The sequence below is a fragment of the Marmota marmota genome, unplaced genomic scaffold, assembly GCF_001458135.2.
Source record: "Marmota marmota marmota unplaced genomic scaffold, marMar, whole genome shotgun sequence".
In the NCBI taxonomy this organism is placed as follows: Eukaryota; Metazoa; Chordata; class Mammalia; order Rodentia; family Sciuridae; genus Marmota; species Marmota marmota.
Window position 1 is genome coordinate 4,443,834 of NW_025999969.1, and position 12,596 is coordinate 4,456,429.

The window sequence follows — 12,596 nt, forward strand, 5'->3', positions numbered from 1 at the left end:
AAAAAAAAAAAAAAAAAAAAAAAAAACCCAGGGCCCATTATTCCTGATCCTTACCTGGGTCCTGTGAGGCTATTTTCTTAGCCCTAGCACTGGAGCAGAGATCCCAAGTAGAACTGACCATTGCCACAGATCTACTTTGAAATGTATTTTTTTCCCCTAGTATTTAATGACCATCAGCAAAGATTCCCTGTTCCTAGTATTAAGAGCCTCTCATAACTGAACACTAATACCTGTCCACCATGGACTTCATTGATGGCCCTGCTCACTCATCCTTACATCAGATACATTCCCTGCCTCTCTTAGAGAATACCCTACATTTTCTTACCTCCACGCTTTAACTCAAGATGTTCTGTTAGTCTGAGATGACCTCTCTCATCTCTACCTGCAGAACTCTGGCTCTTCCTATAGACTTCTGCATAGATGCTGTCTTCTGAAGAAAGTCAGCCCAATCCCCATCTGCTCCCACACCATCCAGTCCCTTGCACTAAATGTGATTTCCCTGTTCTACTAACTCACACCACAGTTGTGAGGCAATAGAGTATAAATGTCTGGTGCATATGGATATGGGATCTAGATTTAGATCTTGTGGTGATGTTTTCTAGCTGTCAGTTAACTTATGTGAACCTGAATTTCTTCAGCCATCAAATGTGTATAAAGGATTACCCCATGTCACAGTGTGTTATGAGAATTTGCTTTTTTATCTGTTCTTCCTTGGCATTTGTCCTCTCCAACTTTGTCTCCTCTCTCCAAAATGGGGACTTGCTTAAGGGAAGGAGAGTATCGCGTCTTCCTAGGGCCTTGGACATATGGGAACTGCTATCAGGACCTTTAAAGAACAGAGATTCCATACAATCTAACCGTTGGCATTGGGATAGGCTCACTGCTGGGTGGGGGTTCTAGTCATGTGCTAGGCTTTACTAGGAGCTCTCTAATTTGGATCTTGAGACACATACAGGACAAGTTGTACAGATGCTGGCTCCTACTTTTTGGGAGATAGAGGGAGACGGGCCTAGACTTTTTCCTTAGTTGAGCTGGCTAGTGCTGGCAGATCCCCAAAAGCACAGTTGTGGTCTTAGTTGAAACAAATTTGATTTCTTTCTAGAGTCTTCCACTTGTTTATGTGTGAGAGTTCCAGACTTAGCGGACAGGATCAGTGGCGGAGTGGGTTAGGGGCAGCTTTAGGAGCCACCTTCCCTTCTGGGGAGGTGATCCCTTCAGAAGCTCCCTCCAGACACCCCACCTTGCTTTGCTTGGAGGCTGGCTAGGAAAGGGGGTTTATTTCTTAAGGTGATGACTCTACCATTTAACCTTCTCTTACATCATTTCCCAAAATGTGGCTCCTGAGGAGTCTCACAGTCCAAATGCTTTATCCCAGGACACGAAGTCCTCCATGTCCTGGCTACAGCATCCTTTCCAGCCTCACACCCCGCCACATCCCTTCAGTCCTCTTCCACTGGCCTCTCCAGATTAGTCACTGTCCCTGGGAACACCCTGAACTCCTCCTCCTCAAGGCTCTTGCACATTGTGTCCCCTAAGCCTGTTTTTTCTTCCTCTTCATATATGAAGATCCTCTTGAGTGTTCAGTCTCAGTTTAGAAGTCCCATCATCTGCCAAGAACTTCTAGACCCTGAATAAGACATGGGGTGGACTTGTACCTTTGTTGTCTTTTCATCCTGTCTCGTGGGCCAGCAATTCCCAGTGATGTTGTGAGGGCTTGGAGAACTCTAGCCTGTCAAGCTCAGCAGCTCTACCTGCTGTGTCCACACACTGCTTAATCAAGGACGGGCGGTGTTAGCACACATCTGCTGATGAGGGCAGGGAACTTGCCATCATGTCAGCTAGCAGTTACTCCAGAGGGGTTTTGGGGCCCACTGTAGGCTTACTAACCATGATGTATTTGATCATGAGCCCAGCCATTTGAATTCTGCTTTTGAATTGGACTGATATTAGCTCATTCCTAACCTTTCCCAAGTCTGTTTCCCACATACTAGAAGTCTGCTTAGTGCCAAGTCTCTGAGCTTTTAAATTTGCTTAAGAACATAACAGCAAGGTGGAATTCAGGGTGGATTTGCATGCTTCTAAGGTGAAACCTTTTACTTATTTGGAAAATGTGGCCAATATTTTTATCCCAAAGATCTTGAAATGTGAAAATGGGTTTTTTTTTTTTGCATATGTTTTTGTCCTCAGAACTGTCCATATCATAACTTGTAACTGCAATTAATAAAACCTGTGTCATGGAGCTTGAATTTTTTTTTTTTTTTGAAGACCTGTGTTCAGATTCCAGCTTTATTACCAACCAGCCCCCAAACCTTGAACAGGTGCTTATCTCCCTGATCTTCACTTCGATCAGTGTGCAATTTGGGGGAAGTTTTCTCAAAGGGTTGATTGAAAGTTTAAATGAAATATTGATCGAGAAATTGAAATTTTTAGAGTATGTGTTTCAAAAACTGGATTTGGAAGCTATTTCTAAATAATGTTTTCAAAAAGTTTGCATTTGAAGGAAAATACCAAGATAGAAGTTTGTCTTCGTGTATAATATTATGTTTTAAATGACAACATAAATGAATTTACTTTCAGGGGACACGTGATGTCTAATAGAACATAAATGACTTGTAATACTCAGTTTGAGAACAAATAAATCAGAAGCATAAGCTTTGAGAAATTGTAGAAGTCTTTGAAGGAGGTGAGCATGAATCAGTGTCTTGTGTGCAGCCTCTGTGTTGGACATGCGGAATATGAAATTGTAGGAAATGGGCACTGCCCTCAGACTGGCAGATGTTATGAGCCCTGTACTGCAAGTGCAGAGGCTTGGGCTCTGAGAGGTTAAAAATCATTTATGCAAGTCCAGCATTAAAGTCTTGAACTTCAAAATGTGTTCCTGATGGCTTCTAGAAACTCCTTATATTTACAGATGTGACAAGTCCTGCCTTTACTTCGTTGATCCTTTATCCTCTTCCTCCAGGGCAGCCACTAATTCAGGGCAGATAAGGCAGTGGAAACCTACAGTCTCATGACCCATCACTTGCTTAATAAATCTGGATAAACATCTTGACTTTTCCTGCCAAGTCTCTCTGCTCATGACATGTCTACTCTGAGCTCCTTTGGCTCTACTCATTCATCAGTCTTTACTCCTTTTTCGGAGAGAGATTTGCCATTGCCCATCTCCACCTTAGTGGTCAAGAGTATATTTAAAAAGGGTTTCAACTTTCTTAAAAAAATAGTGGAAAAAGAAATTCACTGACTATTTCTTACCATTTTCTGTGATTTATGGGCCACCATGTGGAAGAGGTGGCAGGGGGCTGGAAGTTAGTAGCCATGGGTCGCATCTTGGATCTGACACTGACTAGAGAGAGGACTTGAGGCCAGCTCTTCCTTTCGCTTTCAGGACCTCAGTGTCTTCATTTGTAAAGAGTGAGGGCCCTGCTAGGTGATTCCTAAGATTTTAAAATTCTGCATGTTTTCTGGTGTCAAAACCATCAATTTCTGCGGAGCTGCATAATCCTGCAGCTGTTTCTCTGATACTTTTCAATCTTTAGATTTAATCTATTCAACAATGTATAATTTTTTAAAGGGAAGCTTTTATAGACACTTCTGAAATGTAAGGGTGGGGGGGATAAATGGATGTTAAAAAATAGAAAACAACCAATTAAATAGTATATAGCATGTAATTCTCCTTGGAAACTTACCGCGAAATTGAGGAGCACTTTAACAACTGGTAATTTAAATTGCATTTGAACTCTGCTAATGGTTTGTTTGCATGGGAACTTCAATCATTTCACAGCGGTTCTTTAGCAAAGTTGCTTGTTCTCTTTATGGAAAAGAAGAAAAAAAAATATTAAAAGAAGTTGACTATGGAAAAGGGAGACTGCTTTTGTTGGTACATGGAGGGAAGGCGTAGAGTATGTGAATGGGACTTCCCATGGGCCAAGGGTGGAGAGCTATTCCGTTCTGTGAAGTTTAGAAATCTGGGAAGTTGGGTGTCTTTTGCTGCTATTGTAGAAACTGTTCTGATTTTATTCTCTCTCTGCAAGAAACTTTGGTTTCATGGGGCTTGGGAGATGGGGGATTGTCTTTTTGTTTTCTATGAGATTGTACTAAGTTTGGCCTCCTAAAAATCCACTCCCCAGCAAATTCGAAATTGTGCCTCTCAGTGGAAATAATCTTGAGACTTCTGATGTTCTTGAAGACCACCAGTGTTGAGGAAAATCAACAGGGCAGATAAGGCAGTGGAAATTGATTAAACTCATCTTGATTAAACTTCATTTTCCTTCTTTTATTTCTTTCTGCTCCTGGTGTGTACTGGGAGAACGTTGATGCAGGTGTTCAGAGGCCTGGGTATATAAGTCTTGGTTTTGCTCCAAGACTTACTTGATCATCATATGATCAAAGGCCTGATTAATTCATGTCGTCTCTCAAAGTAAGGGCAGTAACCAGATCCAGTGGATCCAGCCCTAGACCGTCTGCCACCCATGGTGGGCTCTGAATGGCCACCCTACCCTGGCTCCTAGGTTCTCTTCCTGGTAGTTGGAAGAGTTGAGGTGTACCATTTTTAAGCTCTTTCCCAACTTTGAATACATAACAGGGATTTGAAGACTGAATGAGATGATATACATGAAGCAATTGTAGGAGGGGGTAAATGTTTCCAATCACAGCAATAGAATGGGGGTGATAGATTTTCTAGTATTTGAATTTCCCTTTTGAACACAAAGGAGAAGTTTTACAGCAGGCCCCTGCCCTGGAATACTTGTGTGCTGGAATATACACTGCATAGTTCTTAGAAAAGAAGTAATAGTTCTTAATGAAATAAAACCTGTAATGAGAACTTACTAAGAGGTGTTGAGATTTTCCAGCTCTCTTTGGCTCGCTGGCTCTCATTTTTCAGGCAAGAAGACTGAAGTTTAGAGATGTCATGAGGTTGCAGAGTTAGAAATTTGTTTCCAACTCATATTTCTTTTTATTTGGCATACTTCAGTTATTTTTTTCTTGTCTCAAATGTGTCTAATAGATCTGTCTTTCTTTGCCATTATTGGGATGAAACTCTTTTTCCAAGAGACTTGAGATGTGAACGCTGAAGAACCACCCTTCTTTTTCTTCAACATTCTGAGAGAAAATACTAAAATGGAAAGTGCTAGAAACTGATCTTGGTTTAGGAGGCGTAGAGGTAGGCCACTAGAGTTGTGCACTTCAAGCCTGGTTTTGTCGCTGTGGTCAATCAGGCTTCATACACCTGAGGAATTCAGAAGCAGTAACACCCTGGGGATGTGTAAACACTCCTCTCACTTTCCACAGGTGGGGACACGGAGACTCGGAGTTGGAAGTGAAGCCAGAATCCAGTCCGCCAATTCCCAGTCCAGTGCTTTTCCCACTGTGCACTCATTGGAGGGAAGATTTTTTTTCCTCAGTTGGTAAGTCCTACACAGAAAACAAGACATTTCTCTTTCAATGTGCATGATTTAATGAATTTTAAAATTCAGTGGTTTTCATGTAAAGCTTGGGTACCAGTAACTCGGATTCAGAAGCAGAGAAGACCAAAATGTCCTTCTGTTAAAAAAATTGATTTTGTTGGCAACAGGCAAGATATAATAATGCTAATAAAATGTGTGGCAAAGCAAAGGCAAGACTCAGCTCTTGGAAGGTGGCAAGCGGAGAATTTGGAGGAAAATCTGGAGTAGTGGCGATTTTAGGTTGCCAGTAATTGTATTGCTTTTTTCTTTCTCTTTTGGCATGAAAAGAAGTGTTCTTGAAATTGAGAGACCAAAATGAAAATGTCAGGCAACAGCGATATGAGCAAATGTGAGGAAAGAAAGCAATATTACTGTCTCTGTTTATTCCTTTATTCCTTTGTAAGGTGTGCTCTTTTGGGACCTCACTTTACTTTCACAACTTTTTGAGGTAGGGGAGGCTAGCTTTGCTTAGCAGAGGGGATGAGCTTTTATGTCAATGAGCTTGTGGAGTTTCATTGCCATGGCCCTGACTGTGACTCTTGGTGCTCACTGAGGAAGAAAAAGGGCCACCAGGTAAGGTTATCTTTCCCTTGCAACTTGGAACATCTGTGTTTAGTGGGTAGAGTAGAACATCACATTCTTAAAAAAAAAATAAAATAAATAAATAAATAAACAAACATGGCAAAGACGACCAATCACCTGAGCTGTGGTGAAAGCTGAGGGAAATAGTTGGGGAATTCTGGCTAAGGCTTCCGCTTAGGATTCTAGTTCTGTGGTTTCCATGTCGAGGGCCAAACCCTCTGTGCCCAAGCATTGGCATTATAGTGCGTAAATAATATGCTTCACCATGTTTGTGGTGTAGTTTTTCAAAACAGAGCAGATGCTGTTGTGATTGATAAAATGTAACTTCATTTAAAAGTGTGGCTGAATTTGTAGTTGGCATTTTGTCACTCTGTCTTTTTAATGAATGTGCAACTGACTTTCCATGGGCCTGCTGATCTACATAACATAAAAGGCTGGAGCTCTTTGACGTGGACTCTTTAACATTGTAATCTGTTAAAATCTCAAACATGGTCCCGCTAGCATAGGTTTAAGCATGAAATGGGAATCTGTGTTAGCTGTTCCACCTGTTAAGTTTTCTCAGTGTTTAAAATTAAATTGTGATGTTTATGAAGCCTGGCCCTTAGATTTAAAGAACTCAAGTGTGTAATGACAGACTAGGAGAGATTGCTTTAACAGAAGCAAGCCAGAAAAGACCCAGAGGGTTTTTTTTTTTTCTTTTTGGTGGTGTTTTTTTTTGGGTTGGTAAGCTAGTTTTGGGCCTTTTGTCTTCTAAAATGCCAGTGCAGCTTCAGACTATATTAAGGGGAATATGGTAGATGGATGATCCTGCAAACTTAGAACACCTGGAAACTGCCCAATCCAGAGCTAAGGTAGACTTCAGGCTCAGCTTGAGCAGGGCTGCTGTTTGTCTGCATTATTGTTCTGCTGGCTTTTTTGTGTGTCGGCTTCATCCTCAGGATGTTGTACCTCATGGTCATGAGTTATTTGCCTGCTTTAGCATTGGCATCCTCCTTCCTATCTGAGGGAAAGAGAGCCTTCTTTACAGTAATCCTGTGAGAATATGGTAGAGTGCTGAACCAGTCACTGAGGCCAAGCGGATGGGACTTTTTAAATTGGCATGTATGAAATAGAGTATGAATTGAATTTTGAGACAATCCTACCTGAACCTCGTGGCCACGAAACAATGGACAACAAGCAGCTCCTCAAGGAATATCCAGGTACTACTAAGAGGAGGAGAGGTTGTATGTGGACAACCATGGACATTCTGCATCCCTGTTTACCCATCTCAGGGCCCTCCAAAGCGTATCAGGTTGTAGTTCATGCTCACCTTCTGAAAGGGACATTAGCCTGCTGAGCTCTACATGAGGATGCTGAGAGGACCAGAAATGGTGTCCCAGCAAATGCAGGAATGATCCCATGAAAAGGCAGGACACTGGGGTACACATGACCATGGGCTTGAAGAACCCAGGCAGTGGAGGGGCAGAATTTCATGTTCACCTTGTAGTTGAGTGGGGTGCTTGGTACATAACAGGTGCACATGCATCTTTATGGATAAAAGGAATAAATCCACAGGTAGTATGTCCCTTTCCCTGAGGGTGTTCTGCCAGGTATTGGCTGAATCTCTGTTGATCAGTCATAGGAATGTTTGCACGAGTGAGGCTGGACTGCTTTGTTTTGTGAGTGAAATAAATGACTGAACAGGAAGAGACTTTGGGGACCATTATGGCTTTGGAAGTCTGAGTACCTACAAGGGCAGACACTGGTGGGATGGGGTAAAGAACAATCTCTCTGCTCTCATTTTCCCTGTCTCAGAATCAGAGGCAGTAATCATTGCCTTGCCTGCTTCTCAGTAATCATTGCCTTCTATGCTTCTCATAGAGCAAGTGTGTTCATAGATGCCCAACTGTCTACTAAATGATGAAGTGTGGTCTGGATGTGACATGTTATCACAGTTTTTTCTTTAAAGATTCATCTTAAATGTAAAGAAAAATAAGATAAGTCAACTACCCAACACTGCTTCTGGTGCATAGTCACATGCTCTTGTACCCTGACCTCCCAACCCAATACCAATACCCTGTCTTCCTCAAGATTGGATGAGCACTAACTCATCCTCAGTCTTGAAATGCAGCTAGATCTGGAGCCTTGTTTGATAATGATAATTAAAGTTGAAATATAATTATGTATTGTGAAGACTTTCACATTTGTTTTTGCCTGAAGGCAGTGGGAGCTTGAAGGAGGTGGATCCAGAGACCAAGGATGCACAGTGCTGAGACCCCAGAGAAGCTATGTCTAGTTGTTTGACTCTTGATTCGTTTGGTTAGATAATCAAACCTTCTGCTCCAGGCATGACTGGCCCAGGGGGAGTCAGGAAGGAAATTATTTCCCTCTGTTGATCCCTAGTACAACTGTTGACTGTTGCCAAGGGCTTTCAGTTTTAATATTTCCTCTTTGGTCCTGAGAAGTATCAGGTATTAGTTTCTGCCGGAAGCAAAACATTGGTCACTTCCGACAGAGGTGAATGTCTTGGCTCTCTACAAATACTTGGTCAGGTGGTTTCTGGGTATTTGTGACCATCTGTTTAGCCAGATTTTATTGCTTTTTTTCTATTTGCTTCCAAATTTATATTAGAAGACTCGCTGGGTTTGAGCAGTGACCCACCTAGTCTCCAAAAATCTGTGGCTCTTCACTAACTTTTTGCAGGAAGTGTGTTCACCATTCATGAAAGTAAATAGTAAAGCTAGCTCTTTTTTTTGTCCTTGTTTCTTCCATATTCTTATATTTCAGTACAAATACCTCTATTCTACTTTGGGAATGGCCCTAGGAGATTAGAAGGGTTCTCAAGTTCTCCCTCATTGGGTTACTATGTGGCAGAAGGGCTCTGATACCTAAGTAGATGGAGGGTCCTTCATAGTTACTGCCATATATCCACCCGTGGTTCATAAAGTATGTGCTTGTTTTCTGCCCTGATTTCAGGGTTTGTCTGGAGGGTAGTGAAGTTCAAAATCTTTTGGACACCATGGTGAATTAGGTATAGTCCCTGATCCTAAGACTCTTGTAGTTGGGGAGAAAGACACACTCACAAGAAAGTAATATACATGAGGAGGATATTGGTCACAACACACATTTATTAATCACTAGATGCGTTTTAGGCCATATGCTAGGAACTTGGGAAGATCTATGGAAGTGGGTCATAGCTTCAGATCTCACAAAGCCTCGATGTAGGACTGGGAGAGTAGAAAGGATTGGGGATACTTTGGAAGGTTTCCAGGATGAAGGGATCTGATCTCAGAACTGAAGCTTTGTGGCTCAAGCTCAGGTGCGTGACAGGGTGGGACTGCCACTGGCCCACTAGGTCTGGATAGGTTCAAAACATGTTGGTGATATGAAAGAATGGTTAGAAAGTTCAGGAGCATCTCACCTCTGTGCGAGCTTCAATTTTTAGCTCGTTGCCCACCCATGTGCTGCTATAGAAAGTGTCTTGCAGACTTTTTTGAGGCAGTGAAATTATATCCATGGTCATGTCCATATGGGAAGAGTATGACTGAGTATATGTCACAGTCTACATTCTTAGGGACAAGGTTTCTTTTAAGAGTTTCTGGTATTGAATCTCTTATGATCTACTACTTGGGTCTCATGAAAAATGGTAGAGTTCGTAGGGAGCTATTAAAGGATCCCAAGAATAGATGTTTCCAACTTTGATGCTATATTAGTTATCTATTGTTGTGTAAAAAAAAAATTTGCCCACACATGTCTCCTTGAAACAAGGAACATTTATTGACTCATGGTTTCTATAGGTCAGGAATGTGGGAGCAGCTTAGATGGGTGCCTCAGGGTTTCTCAGGCAGTTGCTGTCCAGGTGTTGTTGGACTTGTAGTCTCATTTTAAGGCTCAAATGAGGGAACATTCACTACTAAGCTTACTTATATGATTGTTGGCAAGATTAGTTCCCTGGAGATAGTTGGATTAAGGGCTTCAGTTCCTTGCCATGTCTGTAGGGCAACTCACATGATAGCTGGCTTCCCTTACATTAATGAGCAAGAATAGTCTGAAGTTGCAAGCCACAGACCTTTTATAACCTAATCTTGGCTACATTTTTCTCTGCCTTGTTCTCTTGGCTACAAGTGTTTCACTACACCCAGTGCATAGCCAAGGGGAGAGGTTGCAGAAGGGCATGACGACCAGAGGTAGAGTTACAGGGGGCTGTCTTAGGGGCTGCCTGCCAGATAATCCATTCTGCATGGGATGTGGTAAGGTGAGAGTAGAAGTTACCTGGAGCTACTAAATAAACTTAGCATACCTCTGTGGGTCAATGTTACTTGAACACTTTTTGTGGGGGAAAATTCCATTTAAAAATGATAATATAAATATATTTATACAATACAAAATGGGCATGACTTTTCAGAGAGAAAACACAAGTTTTCAATTAATGCTGTTCTCCCCTACCTAATATGTTTTTACTTTCTTTGGCAGTTAGAGTTGTTTGGTGGAGATACTTGAAAGTTTTTGCTTGAGCCCTTTGCTGTATAGGTGAGACACTAAGAGTTGGAGAGGCGAGGACTCTCCAGGACCACAGAGCCAGTAGGTAGCAAAGGGAGTATTCCTCAGATCCCTCTCAGTGTTTCCCCTTCCACCCCACCACATTGCTTCGGAATGAGTCTGCCCAACCTTTAGGCATGAGTTTGCTTCCTTTCTCATTCCCTTTCCTGTCCCAGAAATAGATTAGGGAAAAATAGGTCAAAATATGCCATCTTGAGCCTTGATGTCCCTTTCATTATACTTCAGGGATCTGCTTCTCCTGTTGGGTCATGCTGTGTCCTGAAAAGTTGCATAAATCAGTGTTACTTGGCTCAGACAGTGTGTCTGCACGACTATGAATAACATTTGTATTAGGAACAGACAACTGATATACAGCATTGCTGTGAGGCTGACGGGATCAGACATAAAACCTCCGCCAATACCTTCTGTCTGCAGAAAGTTTCTTTTCCAGGGCATCCGTCTCTTCCCCCCACCAAAATAGTCTTTTTATAAAACCAGGCTCAGGAATTCATTTTATGGAAGATGACAGGTTCCCTAAGAGTCCACCTTCATATTCTTAAAAAAAAAAAAATGGGAAACTTAAAAATCATGGTCAAGCTATTAGTAGCCCTACAGCCAAAATGAAAGCACAACTTTGGTCATGAAAAATCTCACTGTCCAGATACAATACTACTCACTACTCTGACACCTTTCAACTCCAAATAGTTTTTATATTTTTGGTGCATTCAAAGTGTTTCTTTTCTTCCTTCTTTCCTTCCTTCCTTCCTTCCTTCCGTACTGGGGATTGAACCCAGGAATGCTTAACAACTGAGCCATATCCATAGCCCTTTTTATATTTTATTTTGAGACAGGGTCTTGCTAAGTTGCTTAGAGCCTTGCTAAGTTGCTGAAGCCAACTTTGAACTTTTGATACTCCTGCCTCAGCATCCTGAGCTGCTGGGATTACAGGCATGTGTCACTGTGCCCAGCTCCATTATTTCATTTTCACTGAAAGTCTAGTAAGAAATAGAATCTTTGAATGAAGGCATCATGACGAACAGCACTTAGAGCCGGAAGTCGGCATATTAGCTACATAATCTTAAGTCACTTAATCAGTTTTTGAACCTGTTTTTTTTTTTTTTTTTTTTTTTTTTTTTTTTTAAGATATAAAAACAGGGTAAAAAGTGGCTAGCTCAGTCTTTTGTGCTCACAAAGCAGCAAAACATAGAGTGCCTGTTGAGCATGGGACTTTATGTGAAGAAGGTGCATGTCCCTGGTTTCCATCTTCTTGGTCGCCTGTCACTAACTTTGCTGAAAATCACCCTTTGTTCTTTTCTGTGTCAGGTGGTTGTCTCAGTATCTCCGCTTTGCACTGTCCCCTTGGCTGAGTAGAGACTTGAATCATTTGCATATCACTCACCCCAGATTTCATGTTTTCTTGAATAACTAAAAGCCTTAACATTTGTAATTCAGCTCGATGACTCCCAAGGCATAAATTCAAACATCATAAGATGTTCATGTTTTCTGATATTTGGAAATAAAGTAGCTCTGGGTAAAAGAAAAATAAAATATTCACAAACTGTTTCCTGGAGGTCTTTTGGGCATCACACTAAAAGAGTGTGTTGGTTTCTGTGGTCAGACAGTCTTGTCCAGGGGTCCAGCCCTACACAGGTGCTGCCAGTGACTTTTCCATCTGTAGTGGCATGTTGCCGAATCTGCCCGGCTCTGACCCTCCTTGGTTTCTCCTTGGACTTTTTGAGGATGACATCACCTCGTCCTGCTTCAGTGGAGACTGGCTTGAATTATATCAGTTATTAAAAATGATCTAATATTTTCCTTTTAAATCTGGGGCCTTGGCTCATTCTATGATGAAGCTAGTGATTTATTTATAATAAGGTATGAGACAGCTATAGCCACTCTATGATGTCATCTAAGAATGACATGAAAACAAAATAGGCTTTTACATAATGAAAGTGTTCCTGTAATCCGTTTATAGCCAAGGCTTTTTTCCACATGGAGAATGGAGATATATTCTCTACTTTTCCTTCCACTCCTTTCTTACCTTCCCCCCCC

General features: G+C 41.6%; 1 protein-coding gene across 8 annotated transcripts in view; it reads left to right on the top strand.

Annotated features, from left to right (window-relative positions):
• LOC107154372 (LIM domain containing preferred translocation partner in lipoma) overlaps positions 1-12,596 on the top strand; it is a 608,084-nt gene that overhangs the window by 10,092 nt on the left and 585,396 nt on the right. For all 8 annotated transcript variants that reach the window (XM_015499986.2, XM_048804054.1, XM_048804052.1 and 5 more), the window contains exon 2: positions 5,290-5,405. The gene's annotated coding sequence lies outside the window, so the exon portion shown is untranslated. The remainder of the gene's footprint in view (positions 1-5,289; positions 5,406-12,596) is intronic.